At 38.1% G+C, this 10,905-nt stretch overlaps 1 long non-coding RNA gene across 1 annotated transcript in view; it reads left to right on the top strand.

Annotated features, from left to right (window-relative positions):
- Positions 1–2,470: 2,470 nt before the first annotated feature.
- LOC132365166 (uncharacterized) overlaps positions 2,471–10,905 on the top strand; it is a 68,275-nt gene continuing 59,840 nt past the window's right edge. Inside the window, exon 1 of the long non-coding RNA XR_009503049.1 lies at positions 2,471–2,601. This is a non-coding gene — a long non-coding RNA (uncharacterized LOC132365166). The remainder of the gene's footprint in view (positions 2,602–10,905) is intronic.

Raw genomic sequence — 10,905 nt, 5'->3', positions numbered from 1 at the left:
TAATATCTTCACTTCCAAGGTGAAGAAACAGAGACTTACAGAAGTGATATAATGTGGCCAAAGTAATAAGTACCAATACTGGAATAAGAACCAAGGCTGTAGAAACCCAGATCTCACTCTTTTATCTCTGCTGTATCACTGGGTGTATGTAAGGCTTGGGGAATCGTGGCAGGTTATTAGCAGTATAAACAGATCCCTGAAGGATTGTTATTTCCATTTTATAGATAACGAATATAAGTTTTCAGTTGTTCAACTGGTTGTAAATGATCCAGGTCATGTTATGTTCTAGCACCTTCCCAGACTTCTTATCTTACTACCCTTTGAGCTGTGCTGTCTCCCAAAGAGCAATACATAAACCATCTGTTTCACAATCATTCATGCAATATTTATTGAACATCTATTATATGTACTAGGGTCTGAAGATATAAAGAAATCATGATCCCTTTCGGTAGAGGTAGCTCATAGCCAGCCCTGGTCCCAAATACCATAGTCTCTTCACCTGAATTATTGTAATAACCTCTCAACTGATCTCATTGCTCCTGTCCTTGACCCCATAGTCCACTAAAAAGCTAGAGAAATTCTTTGAAATCACAAGTCAGATTACATCACTCAGTTGTTCAAACTCCTTCAATGCCTTCCCATCTCATTCAGACTGTAGGTCAAAATCCTAAAGCCGCCTAAAGTGCCCAACATCAGCTGCACATTAGAATTATCACAGGATCTGTTTAAAAATATCAGTGCCTCCTCCCTCCAAAAAATGAACCTTAAATCCACCCCCTAACCGTGCTTGAGTGAGGGTTGTGCTTATTGAATTACTGACCCAAAAGGTAGAATAATGGAAAAGGTTGGGTGGGGGAGACTTTACAGTGTATAACCTGGGAAACTATCTTGGCCAAATGATCAAAGGTACATCATCAGTGATAAGTCATTAAGTCATGTTGATGGCACATACTTGATATAATGTGATGAGAAGGATACTTCAGTTCTGGAGTATCCTTCCCCCAAACCCATGACTTCAGGCTAACATGAGAAAAACATCAAAGGCACGCTACCAAGCACCTGAACAGTACTCCTCAAAACTGGCAAGGATATGAAAAACAAAACAAAAAAATGCCTAAGAAATTGTTACAGACTAAAGGTGACTATTGGAATCATGATAACTAAATGTAATGTGGAATCCTGGATGTGGTCCTAGAATAGAAAAAGACATCAGCTGAAAAAGTAGTAAAATCCTAATAAAGTGTGGAGTTTATTTAGTTAATGTTGGTTTCTTGGTTGTACCAAATGTACCATGGTAATGCAAAATGTCAACCATTGTAGAGGAAACTGGGTGGGGAGATGCAGGAACTCCCTGTACTATCTTTGCTACTTTTCTAGAAAGTTTTATTCTAAAATCAAAAGTTTATTAAACCTTGGGAAAAAAACATGATAGAAAACAACAAGAAGAACAAATACCAATGTCTGGGCTCTACTCCAAGTCATTAAAGTTAAACTCTCGGGATAAGACAGGGCTGTCTTATATTTTTTAAAGCTCACCAGTTGTTTCTAATGTACAGCCTTGTTGAGAACCATTGTCCTACTTCATGACACCTCTCTAATACCATCTCCCACTCCTCTCTCTCCCTAACACAGTGTATGTACAATGGCCACTCTGCCCTCCTTGCTATTCCCCCAAATATGCCAGGAATATTTGCATTTCACAGCCTTTGCATGCATAGTTTCCTCTGACTAGAACACAACTTCATTTAAACACCAGCATTGCTTGCTCTCTTGCTTACTTCAAATCTATGTAAAAAACAAAAACCAAACAAACAAAAAACCCTGCCGTCTCAATAAAGGGTCCCTGAAGATCATCTTTCTAAAAATAAACCACTTTCTTCCTAAAAGCAACAACTTTCCCCACCAGATCTGTTTCCCCACTTTCCCTGTTTATCTTACCTTGTTGAGTTTTTTTTTTTTTTTCATAGCATTTAAGATTGCCTGGCATTTTATTATAAATATGTTTATGTGTTATTATATTTGTGCCCCTACTAGAAGCTAAGCTCCATGATAGCTGGTAGTTTTTTTGTTCATTGTTTGTCCTCAGTGCCTAGAGTAGTGATTGTCATGTAGTTAATATTCATTAAATATTTGTGGAATGCTTGAATGAATGAATGAGGAAAATTGACAAGTAGACAATTATGATGCAGCATTAAAACTGCTATGATAAACAGAAACACGGGGTGCTTGGGAAAGGGTGTTGATGGACACTGAGTGCCGACTGGGGAAGTTCTTGGGCCTTTTAGAAGACATGTTCCTGAGGCAAGTTGTAAAGGTCAAAAGACTGAGTATAGAGTTTCAGACAGAGAAGGCATCATAAACAAAGGCCCAGAAGGTCTGGGAACTGCCAATAGTTCAGTATGACAGGTGCTCGGAGAAATGTGAGCTGTGTTGCGTGGCTCGAGGTGAGGCTCCAATGGAAGGCAATAAAGGGGCGCATAGGCCACGTGATGGAGTATGGACTTTATCCTGAAGGCAATGAGGAACCACTGAAGGATTTCACATCAAAGCAGAAGTTACTTTAGTAGGAAACATTCATCACATTTTCTATATTATGAAATGGTAAGTAATTCTTTATCAAATGATATCAACATTTTATACTAAAATTTTTGTGAGGAAAGAATTTTCAGGATGAGTTTATATTACTAAACTTAACTGAGTTTTAGTGACGGAAATGGGGAATTGTTTTAGGTATTTTCTCTCTGTAGGGTAACATTTAAGATGATCCTACAGAAGGTTTTTTGATAATGTTTATGTCCTCCAAATAAATCTTTTAAAAGATCAAACATTGGAAAAAGGATACATTGCCTTGAAGACTTTTTTTGGAAGGCAGAAATTAAATTACATTTCTCATCCTCAAACTCCTTTCCATGTGCCTTGACATGTTTTACACCTTTTTTATAGATACAGTTAACTCCTTGTATCCATATTTCTGAAGATGGGGCCTTGTGAATTCTCTAAATTCATAGGTATGAAAAAAATTTGGACAAAATTCAAAATGTGATCCAATCATATTTCCATTACAGTGAGCATGCATTAAACTCAATTTCAAATTCAACCGTCTCCTTTCCTACTTCACGACCAGATTTCATAAGTGAACAAAGGTTTTATTATAAAATAACCTTACTCCAGTTATTGTAAATAAGTTCCAGAAGGAAGACAACAAATGTGTCTTGAGATGTGGATGCTGAGTTAATTGCAGTCATCCATTTGCTCACTAGTTAATCCAAACTTTCTGGCCTTGCAGCATGTTCAAGTCAAAAATATGCCTCAGCAGAAGTATAAAACATTGCCAGCCAGGGTCTAATAATATCACACAAGACTAGGTAGAACCATGACTGTTAAATCCAAGAATGCCAAGCTGCTAACATGTTGCTACACGGACCTTATTTACTCTGCAAGTATAAAAGGGACCTGTCCCTTCTCTTCATTCGTACACAAATGAGGAGTTGCTTTGATGCATTTCTCATAATTACAACTCAAGATACAGGGTGTGACTGAGATAGCCCTAAAAGACCCTGGATATCCTGGTGATTTTATTTCTTATTCAGAACACAAAGAGTGTTGTCCTTGGAGACGTCTATACAACATTGCACTCAGTTTGTATGTGAGTGAACTGTAAATCCACTTTCTAAGTCGGCTAGCCTGGGAGAAAATCAGGTCCAGAACAGGTCTCTTTGGTCTGTTTAAAACTAAAAAGAGTTCTTTCGCTGGAGAATTTATAAGTGATGTGTGTGTAAGAACAATTCACATGCTCAGGTTTCATATGCCATAAGGAAAAATAGGACTCCTTCAAGGTTTCTCCTCTGAGGGATTATTGCACAAAGCATCCTATACACTCTGACACCTAGAGACTCGGAAGATTTATCTGAAATGTTTTCTTCAGAAGAATAATGTCATGCTAAATCTTATCCCAGTGTTTAGAGTCTCTTAGTTCTTTGTTGGAGGTTGTGAGAGTGAGTTCAGGACTGTAAATATCATTTAGGCTTAGGGCTAGAATTTACAGTTTTAGTTCTAGCCAGTCAACTCAAGAGTAAATATGAACCGTCACAAGAACAAATGGGGGTGGTTCCATCACTCAAGACCACTGCTCTAAAAACAACAAAAAGAACAGTCTTCAGAAATAGCTACATTGATAATACTTCATCCTATGTGGAGTTCAAAAATTAAGAGTAAAGTGAAATGTTTTTGGAGAGTTGACACTTAAGAGATTTCTATAGGTAATTATTTTCTTAATTGAGTAATTCTTTGGTAATGCTACTGATCACCCGCCAAAGAGCCTGTTTTCAAAATCCAGGGTTTTATTTTTAGGAAAATACATACTGTGGTTCCCACAAATCTGGGGTCCCAACATGTTTTGAGGACAAAATTCTTTTTGTTTTCCTAAAGTTTTGACACTACAGTAAAAGAAATGAGGCTGCTGTTAGTAAAACTCAATGTGTGGGCAGAAGTGGCATGGGGATGTGTTTGAGTATACAGTTGACCCTTTAACAACACTGGGTTTGAACTGAGCAGATCCACTTATACTTAGATTTTTTCAATAGTAAACACTGCAGTGTTACACGGTTGCTTGAATCTGTAGAATCGGAGCCTTGGATATGGAGGAAACATGGATATGGAGGGCCAACTGTAAGTTATACTCGGATTTTCCACTGGGCAGAGGTTCGGGCACCCTGAGCCCCCGTGTTGTTCAAGGGTCAACTGTAATAGCTGCCACTCTGCATTTGACCACAAAACCGTCATTGTCCAGCTGGGGATCATTTGATTTTGTTGTGAAATAATATATCAGATATTCTATTCATCTTATAAGAAAGCTGTCTCTTTTCCCATCTTCCCCCAAATTACGCCCGCTTTATCTATCACATTCCCTGGGAAACTAACAGAATCATAGAACTATATAGAATATAGAGCTATAATAGAATCATAGAACTAGAATGTCGACCTTTATCTCATGCTTCAAACCTCATTGTCAGCTTGCTGTCAAATGACCATCTGGTCCTTCCTTCCAGTGATGTGAAATTTACCCTTCCTACAGTTCACCTCTCCATCTAGATGACTTGGTCTTTCAAAATGTCATCCCTATGTTGAATCAAAGTCTCCTTCTTTCTTTTTACTTGTCCTGGCCCTCATAAACATAGGATGGTTGTCACCATTGTCCTTCTCCTCCTCATCAATGCTATATATTTGACACTTACTATGTGAAAGACATTGTACCAAGCATCGTATTTAATTCTTCCCCAAACATTAGAGGGGGCAGATATTCTTATCTCCACTTTACACATGAGAAACTCTGAGGCTTTTAGAGGTTCAGTAAATTTGACCAATGTCCTATATCGAAGGTGACAAACCTGGGATTTGAACACAGGGCTGTCTGACATGGATTGAGTTGATTTGACACATTCAGTTCTGAGAAAATCCTCTGTTTTATAATCTCCAAATCTATCTACTAGACTCTCATCTATATTTAATTAGGAAATCTCAAAGCGTTTTTCATTTATCATATGGCTTGACCTCTCCCTGACATCCAGCACCACTGACTACTCCCTGACCTTCAACCATCATTGATGTGTCAGTTATTACCAAAATGATATTTATAAGCAAGAACTCTTTACTTTTCACTGTAGGCATATTGTCAACATGTTTTAATTTAGTTACACATCAGCAGCCCAAATTCAAAACTTCCAGAAATAATTCCTGTTCATCCTGCCTGCAGTCAACACATCTAGAAATCTCTGTGCCCTTTGATCTCTTCCTCTCCCCTATGCTCAATCTCACGTTCAGTTGGTCATGAAGACTTGGCTTAGCTTACCTTAACTAATGGCAAGTGCTCAATAAAGCCTTGTTGAATGAATATAGCTGATGATCATAAGCAATAATATTTGGTCCATTTCCCATACTGAAAGTGTTCATTCATACCAGTTTCTAAACATAGATCCTTTATATATCTCTCTAGATACAGATCCTTTACATGAACATATTTAATAATGTAAAAATATTTGGGGTGAAATAAAAGCCTTTTTATATAATTTCAATGAGATTTTAAAGACTTCCAACTATTTTGTTCTTTTTCATTCTTATTGTTATTCTCTCTGTATTTGCAGCTGTTTGAATGAATAGATATTTACATTTTATTTCCAATTTAAATTTTAATATATATGAAGAGGAAAAAATTACGCCTTTTAAGAGTAGAGACAAACTCTTATTCATTTTGTGTCACTCTACTTAAAGGTTATATTATAGACTAAGTGTGAGTTGAAGAATAAAAACTAAAAATAATCCCAAAATTAAATAGATTGAAATAACCCTTCTTAAACTTCTGAAATTTGTGGTTTAATTAATAAAAATGAAAATGATCCAAATATGAAATAATGTGCTAGGCAACTGAGGCAGCCTCTATGGTCTGTAGTTTCAGGCTTTAAATTCACTCATTTTCAGTTATTTAGTCATTCATTCCTTAGAAGCATAGTTATTGAGCCCCAGGACTCTGTCCAGGTACAACGCATACGATGATGAGAAAATCTAGCATGCTTCCTACCTATCTTCAGCTTACAAGTGGGGAGAGCACACAGAAAAATATAAAATTTCACAGTGAAAAATGTTACAAAGGAGAGTTTTATTGCCCTCAGAGAGCATACAATAGTGAGATTTGAACCAGTAAAGGCAGGGTTTTCCCAGGGGAAGTGAAGAATAAGATGTGATCTGAAGAAGGAGTAGGAGGAAGCCCAGGAGAGCCAGATATCACAGAAGCCAGGGTAACGTAGGTCATGAAGAGTGGAGTGGCCAGCAGGGTCAAATGATGTTAAGAGGACAAGAAAGGTGAGGGCTGAAAACTTTCAATGGATTTAGTAGTGTGGTGACCTTAACAAGAGAGAGTCTACCAGACTATCTGAAACAGAAACTAGATCAGATAGTCTAAGGAGTGAGTGTAGAAAAGGAACTGGAGACAAGGGTGTGTATATGATTCTTTCACAAAGCTGGACTATAAAAGGGAAGAAAGATAGAGTAAGCTGGAGAAACTTGTGGGCCTGGGAGTGGTTGTTTTGTTTTTTATTCTTGTTAATGGGAGAGGCCTGGATGTGTTTAAAAACCTACGGAGAGACTAAGATGGGGTATCTGAATATATCATAGAAGGCACTGAGAGTGTAAGATTCATGAGAAGCTGGAGGGAATAGAACAGGCTAGAGCAGCAGAAGAGAAAAATTTCTCATATCCCTGAAACTAAACACAGGATCCTATCTCACAGTTTCCACTTTCTATGGAAACTATGAGATGGGGTCACCAGCTGAAAGAGGGTATGGTTGGAGTTAGTTGTGATGGTCAGAGATTTTAAGATAGTGGAAAAGATTTTAAATGATGTCTGGGATGGATGAGGGTGAGCTGATGAAAGAAATGTAATAGGACTGCCCACAATTGAGTGCTTATTTTAAGTTGGTACTCATGGATTTCTAATGGGACACATCTTTATGCTGCGAAATAAAATGTTAGTTTTACTCTTTCACCACTAAAAATATGAGTTATATTGTGCAGTACCTGGTTCAAGGCTGTCTCTTGAGCCTCAGGTTTTTATGAGTTTCATTCTGAGGTTCTCCTTTTCTCACTGTAGACTACATTTTTCTTAGGAATTTCATTCATGTTTACAGTTCGCATTACCATCTACAACAGAGGTATCCATTGATTTAATCTGGCCAGTCAACTAATTTGTTTTGGCTCACAAAGTTGTTTTGTTTTTTTTTTTAATCTTAAACTAGTTTGAGATTCGGAAAGCCCATATTAAAATCCGGGTTTCTGATTTCTCTTTCTAAAAAAGCTGCCAGCACTGTTCCCCCAGAGTCCCACATCAGTAACCTATTAGAACTGAGTAGCAGCTGTGTCCCATAGGCGGGGCATGCTCTCTCCAGCTCATGACAGTTCTCACCTTTCCTTATCATCCACTTTACTCATTTACTTTGTCTACTTAGTAGCTGTAACCTGTAGACATTTGATTTTTTGATTCTCAATCTACACAACCATGACTCCCAAAGATTTAGCTCAGATATCTCTCCTGTACTCCAGATATCAATAACCAACTATTGATTGGGTGGTCTTTAGGTGACTGAAACTCAGGTATGCAGAGGAAAATAATCTCCCAAAGTTGTTGTGTCTCCTATAACTTACATCCTGGCTTTAGAACCACCATCTACTCTGTTTACCAAATAAAACCTAGGAGTCTACTTTCTGAGTACTCCCTCTTTCCTATTCACTTCCCTTCTTCATCCCTATTGCAATGACCTCAGTTCAGACACTCATCATATTTCACCTGGGCTATTAAAATAACTCTCAACCAATAAACTCCACTTTCTCCTCTCTTCTAATACTTCCTCTAAACAGCCACAACAATGATCTTTCTAAGCATGGTATCTTTTTGGGCACATTTATTTGAATTATAGCAAACCTCATAATTTTCCAATCTGCTGGCATACTTCATGTGTGCATCATGCCAACTGCTGTTCCTTTAACCTGGAATGTCTTCTGCCTCTGTCTTCTTGGTGAATCCCTATTCATCCTCGAAGACACAGATCAAATATCTCTTCCTCTGGGAGCCCTCACTGCCACAAAGGTAACTTAGGCAGAGCTTAATGGCATGGCCTTTACCACAGTGTTCTGTCCCCACCCCAATCTCCACATCAACTAGGCTGTGAGCTTGAGGGTAGAGGCTGCAGATCTGTAGTTCAGTTAACCACAGCACCTAGTTCTTGGTAATAACTGGTACTCAATAAGGACTTTAATAAATATATTCCTAAATTCAGAAGTACAATGATATCGTATTAAGGGAAATTCTCCTAACTTTAAAAGAAAGAAGATTATTGATTTATTGCAAACTTTTTAAACTCTTGATTCACTCTGTAAGAACTTATCCTAAGGCTCCAATTCAGAGAATGTGACATGCTCTAAAAAACATTTGTTTGTCACTCCCATTTACCATTGCAACAAAATGAATAAAATACCTAGGAATAAACCTACCTAAGGAGACAAAAGACCTGTATGCAGAAAACTATAAGACACTGATGAAAGAAATTAAAGACGATACAAACAGATGGAGAGATATACCATGTTCTTCGATTGGAAGAATCAGCATTATGAAAATGACTATACTACCCAAAGCAATCTACAGATTCAACGCAATCCCTATCAAACTACCAATGGCATTTTTCACAGAACTAGAACAAAAAATTTCACAGTTTGTATGGAAACACAAAAGACCCTGAATAGGCAAAGCAATCTTGAGAAAGGAAAACGGAGCTGGAGGAATCAGGCTCCCTGACTTCAGACTATACTACAAAACTACAGTAATCAAGACAGTATGGTACTGGCACAAAGACAGAAATATAGATCAATGGAACAGGATAGAAAGCCCAGAGATAAACCCATGCACATATGGTCACCTTATCTTTGACAAAGGAGGCAAGAATATACAATGGAGAAAAGACAGCCTCTTCAATAAGTGGTGCTGGGAAAACTGGATAGCTACATGTAAAAGAATGAAACTAGAACTTCCTAACACCATACACAAAAATAAACTCAAAAGGGATTAAAGACCTAAATGCAAGGCCAGACACTATAAAACTCATAGAGGAAAACATAGGCAGAACACTCTATGACGTAATCACAGCAAGATCCTTTTTGATCCACCTCCTAGAGAAATGCAAATAAACACAAAAATAAACAAATGGGACCTAATGAAACTTAAAAGCTTTTGCACAGCAAAGGAAACCATAAACAAGATGAAAAGACAACCCTCAGAATGGGAGAAAATATTTGCAAATGAAGCAACTGACAAAGGATTAATCTCCAGTATATACAAGCAGCTCATGCAGCTCAATATCAAAAAACAAGCAACCCAATCCAAAAATGGACAGAAGACCTAAACAGACATTTCTCCAAAGAAGATATACAGATTGCCAACAAACACATGAAAGGATGCTGAACATCACTAATCATCAGAGAAATGCAAATCAAAACTACAATGAGGTATTACCTCACACCGGTCAGAATGGCCATCATCAAAAAATCTACAAATGGGACTTCCCTGGTGGCACAGTGGTTAAGAATCCGCCTGTAAATGCAGGGGACACGGGTTCAAGCCCTGGTCCGGGAAGATCCCATATGCTGCGGAGCAACTGAGCCCGTGTGCCACAACTACTGAGCCTGCATGCTAGAGCCTGTGAGCCACAACTACCGAAGCCCGCGCACCTAGAGCCCGTGCTCCACAACAAGAGAAGCCACCGCAATGAGAAGCCTGTGCACCGCAACAAAGAGTAGTCCCCACTCGCCACAACTAGAGAAAGCCTGCGTGTAGCAACAAAGACCAAATGCGGCCAAAAAGAAATACATAAACAAATGTATTAAAAAGAAATTAAAAGAAAAAATCTACAAACAATAAATGCTGGAGAAGGTGTGGAGAAAAGGGAACCCTCTTGCACTGTTGGTGGGAATGTAAATTGATACAACCACTATGGAGAACAGTATGGAGGTTCCTTATAAAACTAAAAATAGAACTACCATACGTCCCAGCAATCCCACTACTGGGCATATACCCAGAGAAAACCATAATTCAAAAAGAGTCATGTACCACAATGTTCATTGAACCACTATTTACAATAGCCAGGACATGGACGCAACCTAAGTGTCCATCGACAGATGAATGGATAAAGAAGATGTGGCACGTATATACAATGGAATATTACTCAGTCATAAAAAGAAACAAAATTGAACTATTTGTAGTGAGGTGGATGGACCTAGAGTCTGTCATACAGAGTGAAGTAAGTCAGAAAGAGAAAAATAAATACCGTATGCTAACACATATATATGGAATCGAAAAAAAAAAAA

Source organism: Balaenoptera ricei, chromosome 4 (assembly GCF_028023285.1).
Source record: "Balaenoptera ricei isolate mBalRic1 chromosome 4, mBalRic1.hap2, whole genome shotgun sequence".
Classification (NCBI taxonomy): Eukaryota; Metazoa; Chordata; class Mammalia; order Artiodactyla; family Balaenopteridae; genus Balaenoptera; species Balaenoptera ricei.
This window is presented reverse-complemented; position numbering and strand designations above follow the sequence as displayed.